The sequence below is a fragment of the Pan troglodytes genome, chromosome 9 (genome assembly GCF_028858775.2).
Source record: "Pan troglodytes isolate AG18354 chromosome 9, NHGRI_mPanTro3-v2.0_pri, whole genome shotgun sequence".
Classification (NCBI taxonomy): Eukaryota; Metazoa; Chordata; class Mammalia; order Primates; family Hominidae; genus Pan; species Pan troglodytes.
The window spans coordinates 47,537,650-47,559,515 of NC_072407.2; the positions used below are offsets into that span (position 1 = coordinate 47,537,650).

The window sequence follows — 21,866 nt, forward strand, 5'->3', positions numbered from 1 at the left end:
GGGTCAGGGACCTGGCTGCCCGGGGCCGGAGCTGCCTCTACCCCCTGGCGTTACAGACTGCAGGCACTCCAGACCTGGGGTCGTGGTGAGGTTCCTTGATTGACTGTGTGATGGTGACTGCGTTGCAAGCGAATGGGTTCATAGTGGCATCAGGCACTCAGACTCCTGCGAGTTCCCATAAGTTCTCAGAGGACTGCTTTGCCTTTTGAACTGATAATTGCAAAATTCCATACGGAATGGCCCTTGTGGATAAGCACAAAGTCAAGAGACAGCGATTGGACAGAATTTGTGAAGGTATCATGAATGGACCCCTGCACTCCCACCCCCGATGGTGCTGCTGGACTGCCGAGATTGCACCGTGGAGATGCCCATCCTGAAGAACCTGGCCTCCATGGCCTTCTGTGACGCACAGTCCTCGCAGGAGATCCACCAGACGGTTTTAAATGGAGCCATGGGCGCCACGATGTACCACACCATCACCCTCACCAGGGAGGACCTGGAAAAGTTCAAGGCCCTGAGAGTGATCGTGTGGATAGACAGTGGCAACGACAACGTGGACATCAAGGCTGCTGCGAGCTCGGAATTGCTGTGTGCAACATCCCGTCCGGAGCCCTGGAAGAGACAGCCGACTCCACCGTCTGCGACATCCTCAATCTGTACCGGCGGAACACGTGGGTGTGCCAGGCACTGCGGGAAGGGACGTGGGTTCAGAGCATGGAGCAAATCCTCGAGGTGGCCTCGGGAGTGGTCCGCATCCATGGGTAGACGCTGTGGGTCTCATGAGCTTTGGTCGCACGAGGCAGGCGGTTGCATTTCAAGCCAAGGCCTTTGGATTCAGCGTCATATTTTATGACCCCTACTTGCAGGATGGGATAGAACGGTCCCTGGGCATTCAATGGGTCTACACCCTGCAGGATTTGCTGTATCAGAGTTACTGCGTCTCCTCGCACTGCAGTCTCAATGAACATAACCACCACCTCATTAATGACTTTACTATAAAGCAGATGAGGCAGGGAGCATTCCTTCTGAACGCAGCCCCTGGTGGCCTGGTGGGCGAGAAAGCCTTAGCACAGGCCCTCAAGGAGGGCAGGATTACGAGGGACAGCTTTGCTCAGGGTCCATTGAAAGATGCCCCAAATCTCATCTGCATTCCTCACACTGCCTGGTATAGCGAGCAGGTGTCGCTGGAGATGAGGGAGGCAGCTGCCACCGAGTTCCGCCAAGCCATCAAAGGTCGCATCCCAGAAAGCTTAAGAAACTGTGTGAACAAGGAATTCTTTGTCACATCAGCGCCTTGGTCAGTAGAAGCAAACAATTCATCCTGAGCTCAATAGTGCCACATACAGATATCCACCAGGCACCGTGGGTGTGGCTCCAGGCGGACTTCCTGCAGCCATGGAAGGGATCATCCCTGGAGGCATCCCAGTGACTCACAACCTCCCGACAGTGGCACATCCTTCCCAAGCGCCATCTCCCAACCAGTCCACAAAACACGGGGACAATAGAGAGCACCCCAAGGAGGAATAGCAGAGAATGCCGAAAAGTAATCATTCAGATTCATTTGGGACCGAGAGACAGTGAAACATAGATGAACTAAGAGAAAAAGAATCTGATGGTCTTTTTAACTGATTCTGGACATATGCATCATTGATGCTGCAGTGTTAAAACTGCAAGAGCTAGAAAGCTGAAGATGTCCTCTGCTTACAGAAGCGTGGAAAGATGAGGATGTGATTTATTAACGACCAACTTCTGTTATTATGTGTTAAGTTTTTCATCTGTGTATCAAATCACAAAGAATAAGTAGAGCTTTCTCCTTTATCAGTCCCTTGGGCACAGCAGGTCCTGAACACCCTGCTCTAGAATGTTGCATCAAGAGTTCAAACATCAAAACAAAAAAATATTAAGAGGAAATCCCCATGCTGTGACTCTAGTCCCTTCATTCTACAGGTGCTGGTTACCTAGCTAATAGGAAGATCACATTACTACAAAATGGGGAGAAAACTCTTTCCCTGTGGTACACACCTGCACGCATAGGATTGAAGACAGTACAGGCTCCTGTACAGAGAAGCGTCTCTCACATCTGAACTGCATACTGAGCAGGCAAGTTGGTTATAAGTTCAGTAAAACCCTCTGATGATGAAAAAAACATATTAAGTTTCACAAGCTATTTGTACTCAAATATATTTTCTCAGTTTCAGATCCTCTGCTATTTTATTGAGTGGAAAGTCTTGAACTAAAAGAGTTCAAGAAGAATAATGAACAAACCCACTTTTTAAGACTTTGATAAAATCTTCTTTTCTTCATGTGATATTTTATACAAGAACACTTCAGATGTATTAGATGTGACTTATTTTAACAAATCCTATTAGATTTGTATCAACTAGTTACATGTTCTATTCATAATCTTTTGTGAATCATTGCCTTTCTGTTTAAAAAGATGGCCTATTTTGAGCCTTTGTGCAGGTACAATTCTGTTTTTGTGATAAAAGAAAAACTTTAAAATTGTCCCAAACAGAAAAATAATGTCTAACAGAAGTATATTTTGTTTTAGTGTGAGTTGCCATTACTGTAATTTGTTTATTGGAAAGGCGGACATTTAGTGTTCAGTGCGGTTGTCAATAAAAAGTAATTAAAATAAAAAAAAGAGAAATGGCTTTGGCAGATCAAATGGTGAAAGCCATAGCAGAGTTCAACAGTCATGAAGAATATGAGGTCTATGAGGTAGGCTGGCTACTTCTAACCATCCAGGAGAGTTTAAAGTAATATAATAAAAAGCTCAGGGTTCTAAATTCATGGCTCAAAATACAGCCAGGAACCAGGGGTTTCCTATAATTGTCCTAAAAGAACATCTTATGATTGTCCTAAAATAATATCTTATCTCTTAGAGCTAGTGAGCTGATGTAGCTGAAAATTAGACACAGATTCTTATCTTATAGGTTGCTGATTTACAACATAGATTGAATTCATAGCCTCACCAGATTTCATATGTGAAAATTAGAGCAATGATTAGGAAAGACCATTCCCAAAGATTAGAATGGTGACATTTAGGGGAACTCAGTTAATTTTGAAGACCCTTAATCCTTAACTCTACTAAGCTCTCTCACCAGTGGAAACAATTCCTCTTATCCTACCTGATGAAGGTGGTCCTGCTTCCTGGTAGAAGACTTTATGACTATTCTCCACCCCCGCTGCTTCACACATCCTCCAGACCCATGACTAGAAACCATCTCTGTGCACAGGGAGCCAATTGTAAAGTTGTACCCAGACAACACTTACATGCCAAAACATGCAAATTTATATCCCAATTAAAAACCTGGAGAATAGGCATAGGAATATGTCCTAACCATGCTTGGGTAGGGACAGAAGAGCATAAAACTGAAACCTGGATTCTGTAATAGTCAAATGCAACTGAGATACCAAAATATTCCTATGTATAATGTAGAAGACATCCAAAGATTTAGGGAGCTAGACATATTGACTCTATCACATGTGACTGGCTTATCCTTGCTTTAACTACAAGCATACAACCCTCACCCCCCTGCCACCCCCCCACCTTCAAGCCAGTCCCAGGGTCTATTGTTCCCTTCTTTGTGCCCATGTGTACTCCATGTTTAGCTCCCACTTATAAATAAGAATATGTGGTATTTGGTTTTCTGTTCCTGTGTTGATTTGCTTATGGCGTTGGAGTTAGCCTAATTCTTAGGGACCCTAGGATTTTTGGAATGATAAATGAGCATTGGCTTCAACTTAAAGTCACCAGCTGCATTATCACCTAACAAGAGAGTCAGCTTGTTCTTTGAAGCTCTGAAGCCAGGCATTGACTCCTTCTCTCTAGCTATGAAAACCTGATATGGTTTGGATTTGTGTCTCTGCCCAAATCTCATATCAAATTGTAATCCCCAGTGTTGGAGGAAGGGCCTGGTGGAAGGTGATTGCATCGTGGGGATGGTTTCTGATGGTTTAGCACCATTTTCCTAGTGCTGTCTCATGACAGAGTTCTCCAGACATCTGCTTGTTTAGAAGTGTGTAGCACCTCCTCCTTTGCTCTGTTCCTCCTCCTCCCCCTATTTAAGTTGTGCCTGCTTCCTCTTTGCCTTCCGCCATGATTGTAAGTTTCCTAAGGCTTCCCCAGCCATGCTTCCTGTACAGCCTGTGGAACGGTGAGTCAAATTTCTTTTCTTCACAAATTATCCAGTTTTAGGTATGTCTTTGTAGCAGTGCAAGAATGGACTAATACAAGCCCCTAGATGCTATCTTCTTCCAATAGAAGGCTGCTTCATCTCCACTGAAAATCTGTTGTTTAGTATTAGCCACTTTCATGCATGATCTTAGCTAGATAACTTGCTGCAGCTTCTAAACCATCCCATGATCCAATCACCTTCCACCAGGCCCCTCCTCCAACACTAGGGATTATAATTTGACATGAGATTTGGGCAGGGATGCAAATCCAAACCATATCAGGGTTTCACAGCTAGAGAGAAGGAGTCAATGCCTGGCTTCAGAGCTTCAGAGCTTCTGCAGTTCGGCATCATCACTCACTGTCAAACCCTTCACTTTTATGTTATGAATACAGCTTTTTTCCTTAAATCTCATTAACCAATCACTGCTAGCTTCCAACGTTTCTTCTGCAACTTCCTCACCTCTCTCTGCCTTCAGATAATTGAAGAGAGTTAGAGCCTTGTTCTGGATTAGGTTTTGCCTTAAGCGAATTGTGTGGCTGGTTTGATCTTCTATGCAGGCCACTAGAACTTTCTCCATGTCAGCAATAAGGCTGTTTCACTTTCCCATTGTTTGTGTGTTAACTGGAGTAGAACTTTAAATTTCCTTCAAAAGCTTTCCCTTTGCATTCACAACTTAGCTAACTGGCACAAGAAGCCTAGTTTTTGGCCTATCTTGGCTTCAACATGCCTTCCTCACTAAGCTTAATTATTTCTAGCTTTTGATTTAAAGGGAGAGATATGCAAGTGTTCTAGAGGCCATTGCAGGTTTATTAACTGGCCAAATTTCAATTGTGTTGTGCCTCAGGGAATAGGGAGGCCAGAGGAGAGGGAGAGAGATGGCCAATTGATGAAGCAATCAGAACACATACAACACTTATCAAATAAGTTCGTCATCTTATATGGGCACAGTTCGTGGTGCCCCAAAACAATTACAACAGTAATATGAAAGCTCACTGATCACAGATCACCATAACAGATATAATAATAATGAGAAGTTTGAAATATTGGGAGAATTAGCAAAATGTGACACAGAGACATGAAGTGAGCACATGCTGTTGGAAAAATGTTGCTGATAGATTGCTCGACACAGGGTTGACACAAACATTCCATTTGTAAAAGCACAATGTCTGCAAAGTGAAATAAAGCAAAGCAAAATAAAACAAGTTACATCTGTACATTTCCTGGGAGGGACCAGAGGACTCTCCCTTTATCTAGACAGAGACAAACACTTTGATGAGGAGAGTACCAGCCTCCTTCAAAGGTGCTAAGTTGCAAAATAGCATATATGCTGGGGATGATGATGGAGATACTGTCATTGCATGTGTTCCTGAAGTTTAATGGGGATAATAAGATCCCAGCATTGACTATGTAGTAACACATAGACCACAAGTGAAGTGGACATTCAAGACAGCAGGGCCAGAGTAGTAGTCGGAATAGACTGACACACAGAGACCTGTGCCGGTGGCTAATTGACCGTGGATACCAAAGACTAAAATATACAGGGTATTGCATTAAGGTCCTATTTGATTGTAGAATCAGGGGGTCATAACTTCTCACTAAATTCGCACACTAAAGTCAGGTGACTAGAAATACTGCGTACTCTGTAGCATATGACAGTGCAAGTTTATATTGTAAATCTTCCTCCCAATTTTCCCCCAAGGGAATTGTCATTTAGTAGAGTGACTCTGCACTGAGAAAAGAGAAATACCACACTTTTCAGTGCTTATTACTGGCTTTGAGCTGATGCTTGTCCCTGGCCATGGGTTGAGTGGGAATTAATGGGAGTCAGGAAACTAATGGCTTTTGGGCCCAAACCATTTCATAGTGGGCCAAATAGATGCATACCCATCTGTAGCTATCTCTCCAGGTCCTGAATGTACAGTTGGAATATATATACTAAGTAATAGGCAGGTTCTCCACACTGACTTCCTGACCTATTGATTAAAGACTGTCAAGATAGGAAGGACCAAGTGAAAACTCCTAGTGAATCTTCTTCCCAACAAAGCAGTAAATCAAAACCAATGTCACATTTCTAGGAGAATAACAGAGATTAGTGCCACCACAGAAGACTTGAAAAATGCAAGGTCGATGACCCACCGGTGGGCTGGAATCAGCTAGTACAGGCTCATGAGAATTTTTATCATTGTTATCACTTATTCATGAGAATAGTTACCATGAGATTTTTAATACTGCCTCACAACTTCATTTTCAGTGATGTCATGTTGGTAGTTTGACATCAGCCATGGTGGGAGTGTTTACACCATGGCAATTGGCAAACAGTACACATCAGGGTGTATTTTTTTCCTTTTCTAAGAGCCAGTTTACCAGAAAATCCCTAGTGATACCTATCATATGCTCATTTAACTTACCTCTTTGGCTTGTGCAGATGTATCTTGAACTTGGAGAATGATGGAAGATTATGTAAGAACAATCCAATTGTAATTTCAATTGTAGCTGTTACTCCAGATCTTGTCTATTTACTATCCATATCAACACCACTTCTGGCACCTACTATGAATGAATGGATGAACACATGCTTACATGGAAGGGAGGGTGTTTGAAATAAAGGATAGTTATATTAGGTAGGAGCATGTTGCTACTGGTGTTGTTGCTTTATTAGAATTTAAGTAGGGAAATAAAACTGTGTATTCCTATACTGCAGAGATTTAAAAAAAATCTAAAAATTTCCCAGAGTCCTTTGCAGATAGAGTTTAAATTGTTACTTAGGTCTGCCTATGAGAAACACCTGGAGAGACTTGAATTTGAAACCCTCCCTCTGTATCCAAAAGTTGCAGTCACAGCTTCCTGATTCCCATATCACAGCTAATGAGAATGTTCCCAGATTCAACAGTTCCAGTACTGGCTTCCAGACTCTTCAGTGTCTTGACTGTGGTAGAGGCAGCAACTCCTCTGGGAGGTCAGGGATGAGATGTCCTGGATTCATTCCTAGAGTCTCAGTTTAGAGTTTGGCCCTCTAGCCCTTCCAGTGATTCTGTAAGCACCCAATTCACTGTATTAAGTCCTCTTCTGTTTATAATAGCTAGAATGGACTCTTATTTGCAACTGAACTCTAATATACCCCGCTTTCAAGTGTTTTTCCTCCCCATCAATTTTCTTCTTTACTGTCCAACCATTTCTCATCTTACTTCCCAGAGATGAACTCACTACTTACATTTTAGGGGGAAAAACATAGACAAGATTATTTAGAACATCACACTCTGGGGACTGTTGTGGGGTGGGGGGAGGGGGAGGGATAGCATTAGGAGATATACCTAATGCTAAATGACGAGTTAATGGGTGCAGCACACCAGCATGGCACATGTATACATATGTAACTAACCTGCACATTGTGCACATGTACCCTAAAACTTAAAGTATAATAATAATAAAATAAATAAATAAATAAATAAATAAAAATAAAAAAAGACTCCATCTCAAAAAAAAATAAGTATATTGAAAAGAATCATATTAAATTTATAATTACAGTTTAAATGGAAGGGAATTTAATGAAGTTTGTAATCAATCTTTGAATATTAAAAAAGTTTCAAAATGTTGTTTATAGCTATATGTAAAATAAATAAATAAATAAATAAATAAATTTATAAAAAAGAAACTTCTCAACTTTCTGCCTATCCATGTAAGGTCTCTGGACTCACCCCCACCTCCTCTTCTATATCTTTCCTATAAGAGCAACCCATCCATCTCTTTCTTACAAGAGTAACCCATCCATCTCTGCTGTGGATTCCATCTTTTTCCATCTCCACAAATCTTCCCCTTTTCCCCTGTTTCTTGAACTTCTCACTCTTGTTATTCTGTTCATTCATTATAGAACACCACCAAGCTTTTCTCACGAAAAACAAAAACAAAAGCAAAAAAACTAAATCTTTTGTTTCCCTCTAGCCAGGGTCTGCCAAGCTTTCTACGAGAATCATCTATACTATTAATCTCCACTTCCTCCCCTTCCATTCACTCCTCTGTCCATGCAATTTAACCTTTGTTGCCCTCCTTCCACTGAAATTGACTTCGGTGAAGTAACCAATGAACACCTTATGGCCAAATCCAAAGATTCTTTTCATCTCTTTCCTTACCTAATCTCTCTGGGGCACTGGACAGCATTGTCTCTCTCCTCCATAACCATCATGACAACACATTCCCCAGGACATTCTCCAGAATCATCTGGTTGGTCTCTGTCCAACCCATAGCCTATGGGCTGCATGCAGTCCAGGATGGCTTTGAATGCGTCCCAACACATTTCTTAAAACATTATGAGATTTTGGTTTTTTTTTTTTTTTTTTTAGGTGATCAGCTATCATTAGTGTTAGTGTATTTTATGTGTGAACTGAGACAATTATTATTCTTCCAATATGGCCCACGAAGCCAAAAGATAGGACACCCCAGCTCTATATCCTTTGGAGGCTCCTTGTCCCACTTGAACTTTTCCTCAAGTAATGCACTTTTCCTCAAGGCTTTGTTCCTGAGCCCTACATGGTTTTTCCACTCTAATGGTTCGCCCTAGCCAACCTCATCCAAGTCCATGACTTCAACTACTGACAACTCCCAGGTATACATCTCTAACCTGGATTTCTGCCCTGACTTCCAGACTGTATATCTAACAACTCTCTACTTTAAGCCCAATAAATTTGACATGCGTTTCTACCTCAATCTCCCACAGACATCTCAATCTCAACATGTCCACATCAGAATTCCTCTTCCCCCAATATCTACTCTTCCTCCTTAAGTACTTGTCTTGTGAATGGCATCACTGTCCACACAGTCCCTAAAACCAGATAGCCAGAAGTCATCCTAAGCTCCCCATTTCCTTGTCCTTCATAACTACATTGTCACTAACAGATTTCAGTTCTATCACTAATACTCTGCAACAGTTTCTGTACTCTCTATCCCTACTGTCCTGGTCCAGCCCTCTGTTGTCTCTCTGTACTCTGCTTCTGCCCACTCACTAGCTTCTCTGAGTCCCTTCACAACCCCCTCAATTCATTCTCCACACGGAAGTCAAATCTGATAACATCACTCCCTTCCTTAAATCCTGCTACCTAGATGATCTCCACTACCCACCCCCTGAACACACACACACCCTACCCTACACACGTCTGGCAAGGCTTCCAGAATAAAGTTCACATTCCTAGTCCAAATACAAGGTGCTTTATGATCTGGCTTCTCTAACCTCATCTCTCTGCAATGACCCTGAAGCTCTACCATTACCCACAAGAACATGACACATTCACCTACTCCATGGATTCTCCTCTGAATGGAACTCTCTTCCTCTTCTTTGCCTGGGCCGCTCCTTTGTCATGTTAGAGACTCGGCACATGACTCCCTTGAGTAGAGCTGACCACCCTTTCTTTGTGCCACCACTGTTTCGCATGCTTGAACTTAGCTCTAATTTTACATTAAGCTTTCATTTATTACTGTGTCATAGAGGTAGAAAGACTTATCATAGCACTTGTTAACCTGCATTACATGTTTTGCATATCAGTATTCTACCACAAGTCCAGTGTTCCTTCAGGGCCAAAACCACACTTACAGTGTGCCTGGTACAGAATAGGCACCTGATGCATGTTTGACGGAGGAATAGGTTAAGTTCTGCTTGGATTTCATTTGCTAGCTGTTATGGGTTGAATTCTGCCTCCTAAAAACAGATAAGTTCAAATCCTAGCCCCCAGGACCTCACTCAGAATGTGACCTTATTTGGAAATAGGATTTTTACGGAGGTAATCAAGTTAAAGTGAAGCCATTAGGATGGGCCCTAATCCAATAAGATTAATGCTCTTAGTTTTTAAAAAAGGAAAATGTAGACCCAGAGACAGACATGCAGGTACTCACAAGCCCACGCACAGAGGCAAGACAACAGGGAGACACAGTGAGAAGGCAGCGAGAAGGCGAGAAGGCAGCCACCTATATACCAAGGAGAGACGCGTTCAACAGACCCTGGCCTGCTAGCCCTCAGAAAGAGCCAACCCTGCCTACAGCTTGATTTCAGACTTGTAGGTTCCAGAACTGTGAGTCAATAACTGTATGTTGTTTAAGCCACCCAGTTTATGGCACCTTGTTATGGCAGCCCTAGCAAACTCATACAGTAATGATTCCTGTGCCTGGAAGTCACTTTCTTTCTTTGAATCACTAGCCAGAAGCTAGTAACTCCTATTTTCTTCCTGAAGTCTGTAAGCTTTGCTTTTCTAGCATATCTCTCTGTTTCTCTCTCTCTTTCTGTCTCTCTCTCTCACACACACAAACACGCATGCGCACATGCACCACAAGATCACAAGTCCCTTTCTCCCTAGAACTTCCCCTTTTCCTCCAGATACTTCCACTTCACCAGTTTCTTCCTTGTTCATCAGAGTTGGGTCCCAAGTAACAGGTCCCCTCCTGCTTTCTCGTCTTTCTGAAAAAGCATATCAGGCCAAGAATTAAATCCACTACAATGTTTATGACAGAATAGGGCACCCAATGGCTGTGCCAATGAGCCCAGCAGGCCTCTTGCCCCTCAGCTAGATTCAAGACTTCCTGGAAAGGACAGTAGCACAACACTGGAAGCCAGGCCAGGAGTTGGGAACTCCCAGAGCAACATCCCTTGTTTCTCTTTTCTTCCCCACCAGTATGTGCCATGGTGCCTCCACTAGCTTTCATTACATTAAATCATGCTACTCTCCTGCTCAAAACTCAGCAATGCCTCCCTATTGCACTTAAAACCAAATTTCAACTTGTAGAAGCCTCTCTTAGATTCACTAGATGCCTGTAAGACCCTCCCAGCCTCAGAATTTGGATGTGCTCAACCTCTGCTTACAAGACCTTTGCTCTGCCCCCCTTGCCCTCTGCCAGGCTAAGCTCAGCTGTCAGTTTCTCAAAGCAGCTTTCTCTGACCCTTTATTAGCCTCTTATTAGATCCTCTCAGGGAAACTTGTTATCTCACCAAGGATTTGTCATAGTTTCTACCTATATATTTATATTCGTGATCATGTGATTAATGCTTTTCTCTCTCACCAGACTGAAAATACCATAAGGGTTGGACCCTTTTCCATTTTGTCCCCCAGTGACTCCCCAGTCCCTACTGTAGTGTTCATGGCATACAGCAGAGACTCAATAAATATTTCTTTAAATAAATGAATGAACTTAGTTTTACTCTTTGACCCACTGCAATGACACCAATTTATTTGCATGAAGGGAATTCCTACTACCATAGAATTCTTGTCAAAAGCCTCATCCAACCAAGTCTTGGTGAAGGCTTTGCATTCCTACCAGCCTCATGTTACAATTTCAACTTTATATCATTTATTAGATTATTGTATTGGTCAGGGTCCAGGCGGAGGCAGACAGCACTCTCAGATGGGTAATTGCAGAGAGTTTAATAAAGGAACTGGTTAAGTGGTGTGTTCAGGGCTAAGGGAAACCAGCAAGGGATGGAGCTAGCAACAGTGGGGTCTGTTACTATGCCAACACCCGAAGGTGGAAGAAGAGGGGTAGATACCAGACTGAGAAGAGTTGCCACAGCAGAGCCCAACATGATGGGAGCTGTGGTCTCAGAAGAGAGATGCAGCCAGCATAAGGAGACCCAGCTGGGAGGCAGCCAGAAAATAAATATCCTGACTTCACTCTCCTCCCACTTGCCAGTCTCCTGCTGGTTGACTCTGATTGGTTGAACCCCATCAAAGCCAGAAGCCCTGAGAGCCCTTTGATGGATCCATAAAGATCAGCCTCCAGGGCCTGGGGCAGACCAGTCAGTAGATGGTCCGAAGATCCAGAGGAGAAAGTAAAGGTGTCCAGCCCCACACTAAGACCACAGAAATATCGTTATTAATTGGGAACATTGCTGCTTCTATTTTTCAGGGATGCCAGGCTTGTTTTCAACAATATCCAATTATCATGGAAGATAGGTATTCATCCTTTCTGCTTTCTCTCAAATTTCAGTTTTTAGTTATGTTGATCAGGTGAAAAATTTTCCTGTCAAGCATCATCATCACGTTCCCCTTCAGATGTACTCTTTTAAAAAAGATTTATTATTATTATTTTTATTTTGTGGGTACATAGTAGGTATATTTATTAATGGGCTTCATGAGATGGATGTTTTGATACAGGCATGCAATGTGAAATAAGCACATCATGAAGAATGGGGTATTCATCCCCTAAAACATTTATCCTTTGAGTTACAAACAATCCAATTACATTCTTTGAGTTATTTAAAAATATAAAATTAAGTTATTATTGACTACAGTCACCCTATTGTGCTATCAAATAGTAGGTCTTATTCATTCTTTCTAGTTTTTTGGTAGCCATAAACTATCCCCACCTCCCCCTCAGGATATACTCTTTTCCTGGTAGAAAGTTCATTTGTTATCACGGAAGTCTTTGTTCAGAAGACCCAGCTCTGATTTTTTAAAATTATTACGAGTACATAATAGTTGTATATATTTATGGGGTACATGTGATACAGGCATACAACATTTAATGATGAAATTAGGGTAAATGGGGTATTCATCACCCCAAGCCATTATTACTTCTTTGTGTTAGGAATATTCCAATTCTACTCTGTTAGGTAATATTTAAAATATAATAATTATTGTTGACTTTAATTACCTTATGGTGCTTCCAAATACTAGATCATATTCACTCTGTCTAACTGTATTTTTGTACCCATGAGCCATCTCCACTTTATCATCTATTCCCTGCTACCCTTCCCAGCCTCTGGGCAACCATCATTCCACTCTCTATCTCCATGAGTTCAATTTTTTTTTTATCTCCCACATATGAGTGAGAACATGTGATATTTGCTTTTCTGTGCCTGGCTTCTCACTTAACATGTTCCAGTTCCATCCCTGTTGTTGCAAATGACAGGATTTCATTCTTTTTATGGCTGAGTACTACTTCAGTGTTTATATGTTCCACATTTTCTTTATCCATTCATCTGTTGATGGACACTCAGGTTGCTTCCTTGTCTTAGCTATTGTGAATAGTGGCTGCAATAAACACAAGAGTGCAGATATCTCTTCCATATACTGATTTCCTATCTTTTAGATATGTGCCCAGCAATTGAATTGCTGGTTCATATGGTAGCTCTATTTTTAGCTTTTTGAGGAAACTCCATACAGTTCTCCATAGTGGCTGTACTAATTTACATTCCAGCCAACAGTACAAGGGTTTCCCTTCCTCTACATCCTCACCGACATTCATTATTGCCTGTCTTTTGGATAAAAGCCATTTTAACTGGGGTGAAATGATATATATCTCATTGTAGTTTTGGTTTGTAATTCCCTGATGATTAGCGATTTTGAGCATTTTTTTTCGTATATCTATTGGCCATCTGTATGTCTTTTTCTGAGAAATGTCTATTCAAAACTTTTGTCCATTTTTAAAATCAGATTATTTGTTTTTTTCCTACTTAGTTGTTTGAGCTCCTTATATATTCTGGTTATTAATCCCGTGTCAGATAGGTATTTTGCAAATATTTTCTCCCATTCTGTGGTTTGTCTCCTTTGCTGATTGTTGTTTGTTGTTGTTGATTGTTTCCATTGCTGTGCAGAAGCTTTTTAGCTTGATGTGATCCCATTTGTCCATCTTTGTTTCACTTACCTGTGCTTTTGAGGTCTTACTCAAGAAATCTTTGCCAAGACTGATGTCCTGGAGTGTTTCCCCAATGTTTTCTTCTAGTAGTTTCACAGTTTCAGGTCTTATATTTAAGTCTTTAATCCATTTTGATGTGATTGTTATAGTGGAAGATAGGGGTCTAGTTTCTTTCTTCTGAATGTGGATCTCCAGTTTTCCCAGCACTATTTATTAAAGAGACTGTCTTTCCTTCAATGTATGTTCTTGGCACCTTTGTCAAAAATGAGTTGATAGTAAATGTGTAGAATTATTTTTGGGTTATCTATTCTGTTCCATTGTTCTATGTGTCTGGTTGTTTTTGTTTTGTTTTGGTTTTTTTGAGACAGAGTCTTGCTCTGTTGCTCAGGCTGGAGTGCAGTGGCACAATCTCGGCTCACTGCAGCCTCCACCTCCCAGGTTCAAGCCATTCTCCTGCCTCAGCCTCCCAAGTAGCTGGGATTACACGCATGCACCACCACATCCAGCTAATTTTTTTTTGGATTTTTAGTAGAGACGGAGTTTCACCATGTTGGCCAGGCTGGTCTTGAAATTCTGGCCTCCAGTGATCTGCCTGCCTTGGCCTCCCAAAGTGCTGGGATTACAGGTGTGAGCTACCACACCCAGCCCTATGTGCCTGTTTTTATGCCAGTACCATGCTGTTTTGATTACTTTCATTTTGCAGTATAATTTGAAGTCAGGTAATATGGATTCCTACAGTTTTGTTCTTTTTGCTCAAGATGGCTTTGGCTATTCCGGGTCTTTTGTTGTTCCATATACATTTTAGGATTATTTTTTCTATTTATTTGAAGAATGTCATTGATATTTTGATAGGATTGCAATGAATCTTTAGATTGCTTTGGGTAATATAGATATTTTAACAATATTGATTCTTCCAGTCCGTGAATATGGAATATCTTTCGTTTTTTTGTGTGTCCTATTCAATTTCTTTCATCAATGTTTTATAGTTTTCTTTGTAGAGATCTTTCACTTCTCTGGTTAAGTTTATTCCTAGTTATTTTATTTTATTGTAGCTGTTGTAAATGGAATTATTTTATTTCTTTTTCAGATTGTTCACTGTTGGCATATAGAAATGCCACTGATTTTTGTAGGTTGATTTTGTATCTTGTAACTTTACTGAATTTATCTGTTGTAACAATTTTTTGGTGGAGTCTTCAGGTTTTTCTAAATGTACTGGCTCTGACCTTTAACACTAGCTGACCACTCCCAGTGGTTTGCTTTCTCTGTCAGAGTTACTCCATATAAGAGTAAGATGCGAATGCTATTTGGTCTTGCCTTCAAGCCCCCAACTCACCCCCTGCAATTCCTGTGGCTTCCCAGGGCTTCCTAGTTACAAGGTTCCATTGGGAGGTAAATACTCTCCATTCCCCAGGTATCTCCCTAGGGCCCAAACTACGCAATCCCACAGGATCCTGCCTCTCAGGGAAGTAGGCCCACACAATTCTTGCTCTTGCTCTGAGGAGCAGGCCCCCTCATGCAGGAATAGACACCCTCATGCATTTCTTCATCTCTGGGATTCTGGGGTTCAATTAGCTCTGTCTCCTTATCTCCATCTCATTTACCTGGCTCCCTGATACCATACTCAAGCACCACCTCACCTTTCTCTCACATGACCTTAGTGCTCAGTGCTTTTTGCTTCAGACCAACCACTCTGATGTGGAGCCTATTGGCTATGGAACATTCTGACCCATATGGCCATAGGTTGAATGTGCCCTCTCTCTCCAAGTTCTAATATATATAATTTCCTGTTATAAATATCTTATAAACAGCTGTCTAAGAAGTTCTAAATTGTTGCTGAATACCCCATACTACTTCTTCCCTCATTTCTCAAACCTGATTTCCTCTGCCTTCCTCAGCGGCAGCTCCACGTCCTTTTCCTCACTTTCAGAGAGACTGTGTCCTCCTCCTTCGTGCCCTCGTCCAGTGGGTCTGCAGGGGAGGGAGGGATGCAGGGACTGGGATCTCCTTGCCTCCCAGCCCAGCAGATGCTCAGACTGTTGTACAGGAGAATGGTGCATCTTAGAGGAGCACCCGTGGATGATGGTCCCCATCACAGACTAGTGGGTGAGAACAGGTCTCCAAAGCAGGAAGCCCCATTGCCCAGGCTACAGTGTTCAGGGCTCAGGAGAATGTAGGATGGGAGGGGGCCAGGTAAGGGTGGCTGCCCTGCTCTTCAGCTGAACAAGGGATACCCAGGGCCCCTTCCCAGCACCCTTCCTTCAGGCCTGCTTGGTTTCCTGTGCTTTCACTAGGATGGATTTTTTTTTCTCCCCTCTAAATATATTAAACATTAAAAATAACAAGCCAAATCCTGAAATCCAAACACAATAAAAAGCAAAGACATCAGGAAAAATAACAAGGGATAAAAGCTCTCAATCCAAGCCACAGACAAGAACCAGCTCTGACGTCCTTGGGTGCCCGAGGGGTTAACCCTCTGCTGCCCGCGGGAAGCCACCTCCTGCGCTCTGCCTCTCTCCTCGTCCTCTTCCCCTGCTCACTTTCAGAGGAGAGAGGGATGGTTGTTTGCCTTCAGTCGGGCTATAGATAGATGGATTTAGTTCTCTATTTTTGCCAGACCTGCATACGCTCACCTCCACCCCACCTCACCACCCTCAAACCTTTTGTCTCAGCGCTTCCTTCCTAAACCAGAGTCAAAGATATTTCCCTGGTGAAGCTGAACCATAAGCCAGACTGCTCTGGGGGCAGAATGAGATGGACGCCTTGGGTGTGTTTCTCACCACCACTTGCCTTCTCTCTTACACAGACTCTCCCCATGAGACAGTCACAGTGTCTTCTGCGTTCCATCTTTGTGCCATTATTGACAGCTTTTGTTGTTATGTAGACACAAAGCAGTGGACAAAGGACCCCAGATGATGTAAGCCACACCTCCTTACCTCCTCTGAGAGCCGAAGCGAGGCTCCTCCAAGGAAAAGAGGGCAGGGACTCCTTTTAGAGCCCCCATTTTCTAAACCAGATGCTAAAGCAGGAGTGCAGCTTACCAAAGGCAGCATTTTCACCACTCCATTAAAATTTCATTTGTCTCCATTTTGAAACAAAAGGGAATTTGGGTTGAGGCTCCCAATCCCCCACACCAGAGTACTGTGAGATAAGGGGGGCAGAAATCAAGCAGCACACTAGACATTTCTGGACAAAATCTGGCTAAAGATACTCAAACCCCCCATGCCAGAGGCACCCCCAGTAGATCTCTTACACCAGCCAGGAGCCAGGTGATCCCTGAATTGCTGTGAGTTCCGGGGTGAAGCCTGAACGAAACCATACACTAGATGGGGAATAAGACGTTACTCCTGGGACTGTGAACAGAAGCACTTTGAAAAGAGACCTTTCTCAGGCCTGAAGTGGTTATCACTGAAGACATGGTTCAGGATCAGCTTGTCTGCCCAAGTCCCATGGGTGGGGGTGTCTCATAAATAGAGAAAGGGGATGTGGAAAAGGAGAGGAATACAGACACCAGTAGTTTCTTCAAAAGCCTCTGTTAGAACGTAAAGCACAAAAAATATTCATTTATGCTTTTAAAACACATCAACTGCATTCTAGTCACTTGTCCTTGGAGATGCATCAGTGACAGCAACAGACACAACCCTTGTCCGTAGGGATGTTACAGCCTGGTGTGAAAGACCATGCACCAAGGACCTAGCTTCCAGCTCTAGTTTCCTTTGCAGAGCTGCTAACTCAGTTTCTGCATCTATAAAATGGAAGTGCCAGGTGCTCTTTATTGCCTCATAGAGCTTTGAGAAGAAAAAAAAGATGGAAATTTATTGTTTAATTTGAATTAAAATATAACAGGAGATGTATACCCCCAAAGAATTGAAGGCAGGACTCAAATAAATATGTGTACACATGTTCATAGCAGCATTTTTCACAATAGCTAAACAGTGGAAACAACTTAAGTGTTCACGGAAAAATGGATGGATAAGCTAAAATATGGTATATCCATTCAGTGAAATACTAGTCAGCCTTAAACAGGAAGGAAATTCTGACATATACTAGGACTTGGATGAATCTTGAAGAAATCATGCTAAACAAAATCAGTCAGACATGAAAGGACAAATATTGTATGATTCTTCTTAGATGGGGTTCCTAGAAAGGCAAATTCATAGAAACAAAAAATAGAATGGGGGTTACCAGGAGCAGAGGGGAAGGGGAAACAGAGAGTTATTGTTTAATGGGTAGAGTTTGTTTGGGATGAAGAGTTCTGGAAATGATAGTGGTGATGGCTGTACAATATTGTGAATGTGCTTAATACCACTGGATTGTACATTTTAAAATGATAGATATTGTTATGTATATCTTACACACACATTGTATTTATGTGCATGCATATATACATATGTATAACCACTTAAAGCCCAGCTTAGTATTCTAGAGTTTCTAGTAGGAATAACAAGGCTTAGCAAGGAGTGGGTGTGCAGGGACTGTTTAGTGAATGGCTCTGTGCCACGAGTCAGATCTCTATCCCAGAACACAAGTCCAGGCTCTCAGAATAAGGAAAGATCAGATTGGATCAGATTACCCTAGAAATAATGTCATCTGATCAAGCCTCCCAGCCACTGTTTAAATCTTAGGCAGTGCTACAAATTTAAAAACACAGAGGCGCCAGTTGAGTCCTATAAGAGAGAGAAGAGACTCTAGAAGAGGGCATAAGACATAGCTACATGTAAAATGAGTTCTGTCTTCAAAGAGTGGCCACAGCTGAGCTCCATTATTCATATAATGTAGGTTCAGTGTGGCCAGATCTTCAAATTCTGCAAAAATAAACCCAAAATCTAGAATTTTAAAGCAAAAAACCTAATCTGTTGGCGACTCATTAAAATCTTTTAAAAAATACATTGCAGTCCAACTGGCCGGGTGCAGTGGCTCACACCTGTAATCCCAGCACTTTGGGAGGCCGAGGCGGGCGGATCACGAGGTCAGGAGATTGAGACCAGCCTAGCTAACATGGTGAAACCCCATCTCTACTAAAAATACAAAAACAAAAAAAAAAATTAGCTGGGTGTGGTGGCACGCGCCTATAGTCCCAGCTACTCGGGAGGCTGAAGCAGGAGAATCGTTTGAACCCAGGAGGTGGAAGTTGCAGTGAGTCAAGATTGGGCCACTGCACTCCAGCCTGGGCAACAGAGCGAGACTCCGTCTCAAAAAATAAAAACAAAAAAAAAATACATTGCAGTCCAAACCAAACACCTTTGCAGGTGAGAACCAACCCATAGACCACCTCTTTATAAACTCTGTTCTTCTAGATATATGAGTGTTCAGGGTTTGCCTGAATGTTTCCAATGACAGAGGAACTAATTACTTACTAATATTTTGATAAATGCTACTTCTTTTTTTCTTTTTCTTTTTCTTTTTTTTTTGAGACGGGGTCTTATAGGGTCTTACTCTGTCACCCAGGCTGGAGTGCAGTGGTATGATCACAGCTCACTGCAGCCTTGACCTCCTGCTGGGCTCAAGCGATCCTCTCACCTCATCCTCCAACAAACAGCTGGGACCACAGGCAGGTGCCACCACACCCAGCTAATTTTTGAGTTTTTTGTAGAGACAAGGTTTCACCATGTTGCCCATGCTGGTCTCAAACTCCTGAGCTCAAATGATCTGCCGGGTTCGGCCTCCCAAAGGGCTGAGATTACAGGCATTAGCCACCACACCTGGCCAATAAACACTAATTCTTAGGAAGATCTTGTCGTAAATAAAAAATCTACCTTCTTGTAACTTCCTCTCACTGTGTTCCTATACCCCCAACATCCACTTGTCATCCTAAATAAGAGAGCAGTTACATCCCTGTGTGGTAAGTGCCATTTTCCTCCCTGGAGTCTGAGTTATTTGAGGACAGTGGTTAGTCTTTCATCTCAAAGTAAGGATAATAATAGCCAACATTTATTGAGCACCTATGTGCCAGACACTATTCTAAGCACTTTATAAGCATTAACTCATTTACCCCTTATGAGAGCCCTATGAGAGAGGCCTTATTATAACATATTTCATAGACAAGAGGACGATGGACAAGAGATGCTAAATAGGTTGTTCAAGGTCACACACCTAGTAAGCAGCAGAGCCAGAATTGGAACACAGACAGCCTGGCTCAATGGTGATTCTCATAACACTGCGGTACTTACGGCGACTGTCACACTCATTCAGTAATTGTCTGTTGATGTGAAATTAAGGGAAGCAATACCAGTTCTTTCTTCTGGAACCACAAAATGAACAGGTTTTCACAACACCAACATTAGAGATGGATTCCACCATACGAAAAGATGTAAAAAGGAGAAAGGAGAAAGGATGGCCTTTAACAGTAGTCATGAAGCATCAAGTTAGACACTAAGCAGAGTGTCCTGATGTTGACGGCTTTGAGCCACTGGAATAGAGAATATAAAGTTGTTCTTTCTTACTTTGGAGATCCATTTACCTGAAGCTGTCCAGAGGCATGCATTACAAAGAAATGTGGGCTGGGCATGGTGGCTCCCACTTGTAATCCCAGAACTTTGGATGGCGGAGGCAGGAAGATCACTTGAGGCCAGAAGTTCAAAAACAGCCTGGGCAACATAACAAGACCCCTGTATCTACAAAAAAAATTAAAAATTAGCCAGCTGTGGTGACACATGCCTGTAGGCCTAGCTACTCAGAAGGCTGAGGTAGGAGGATGGCTTCAGCCCAGGAGTTCAAGGCCACAGTGAGCTATGATCTCATCACTGCATTCCAGCCTGGGTGAGAGAGCAAGACCCTGTCTCTAAGAAAAAAAGGAAAAAGAAAAAGAAAAAGAAAGCAATGTGACTCCTGAGAAGCCGGACTTCAAATTCCTACTCCTCACGGGTTCCCCCACAGAGCCTAGAAGAGTGGTCTTCTGAGTATATGCACTTACTGGTCTCATGCCATGTTGTATCACAGATCAAGGTAATTGGGGGCAAAGAGACCAGATTCACAGGTAAAATCCTGTATTCTAAAATATAACTACATATGGGCTGGGCATGCTGCCTCAAGTCTGTAATCCCAGCACTTTGGGAGACGAAGGCGGGAGGACTGCTTGAGGCCAGGGGTTGAAGGCTGCAGTGAGCTGTGATCATGCCACTGCACTTCAGCCTGAGCGACAAAGAAAGACTCCGTATCAAAAAACAAAACAAAACAAGACAAAAACACTACATATGGTCAAAATTTGACATAGGATATCCAGACTCAGAACATCTTAGAGTGGGAAGGAGCTCAAGAAGTAATCTCATCTTATCCAATCTCCCATATACAGGAAGAATGCCTTCCAATACATTCTAGACAGGTAGACTTTCACTTCTTATCAACACCCACCAACCACAGCTCTTGAACCAGCCTGCACAGCTTCAAAGAGAAGTGAATCACAGACAGCTGGTGCACAGAGGAAGCCTGAAGGCTGGGGTCAGTGTAGGGGGAAATTAGGGCGGACAAAAGAACTTGATATGTGATTTACTCAGCAGAGCCTTTTTATGCATGTCTACATGGACAATTGTGAATAAAGCCAGAGGCAGGCAGAGTTTGAGAAATTTGTATCAGCCCATTCCAATCATTTGCTGGTCTTTTAGTGACACTGTGATAAACTGGATTATTTTTCAGTATATTTCTCAGCCCCATGGGTGTTGGATTTGCCCGTGAGACTTGTTCAGGCCAAAGGAATGTGGCCAGAGCTAACTGTGTAACAGTTCTGAGTCTAGGCTTTCAGACATCTGGTGTGTTTCTGCTCCCTCCTGTGTGCTCATGCCATTCATGCCATCCCCAGGTGGCCTCATTTTTAAGGAGGATGAGAGAAAATGGACTAGACCTGAACCCGGCCCACATCCTGGGACCAAGTTTACCTAACATGCCTCCTGAAGCAGAGATGCCCAAACCACCCCCACAAACACAGGAGTGAGAAAATAATTGATGCTTATTATTGTAAGCCACTGAGCCTTGGGGCAATTTGTTATGTAGCGTTACCGTAGCAACAGCTGACTAGCACAGACTTGTCCATGAATTGGACATCTGCTGTTTTTGTCCCTCATCTTCCATGCACCTTTCCTC

The 21,866-nt window shown here is 42.6% G+C and overlaps 1 pseudogene; it reads left to right on the top strand.

Annotated features, from left to right (window-relative positions):
- Positions 1–236: 236 nt before the first annotated feature.
- LOC100610007 (C-terminal-binding protein 2-like) lies at positions 237–1,862 on the top strand (annotated as a pseudogene).
- The last annotated feature ends 20,004 nt before the right edge of the window (positions 1,863–21,866 follow it).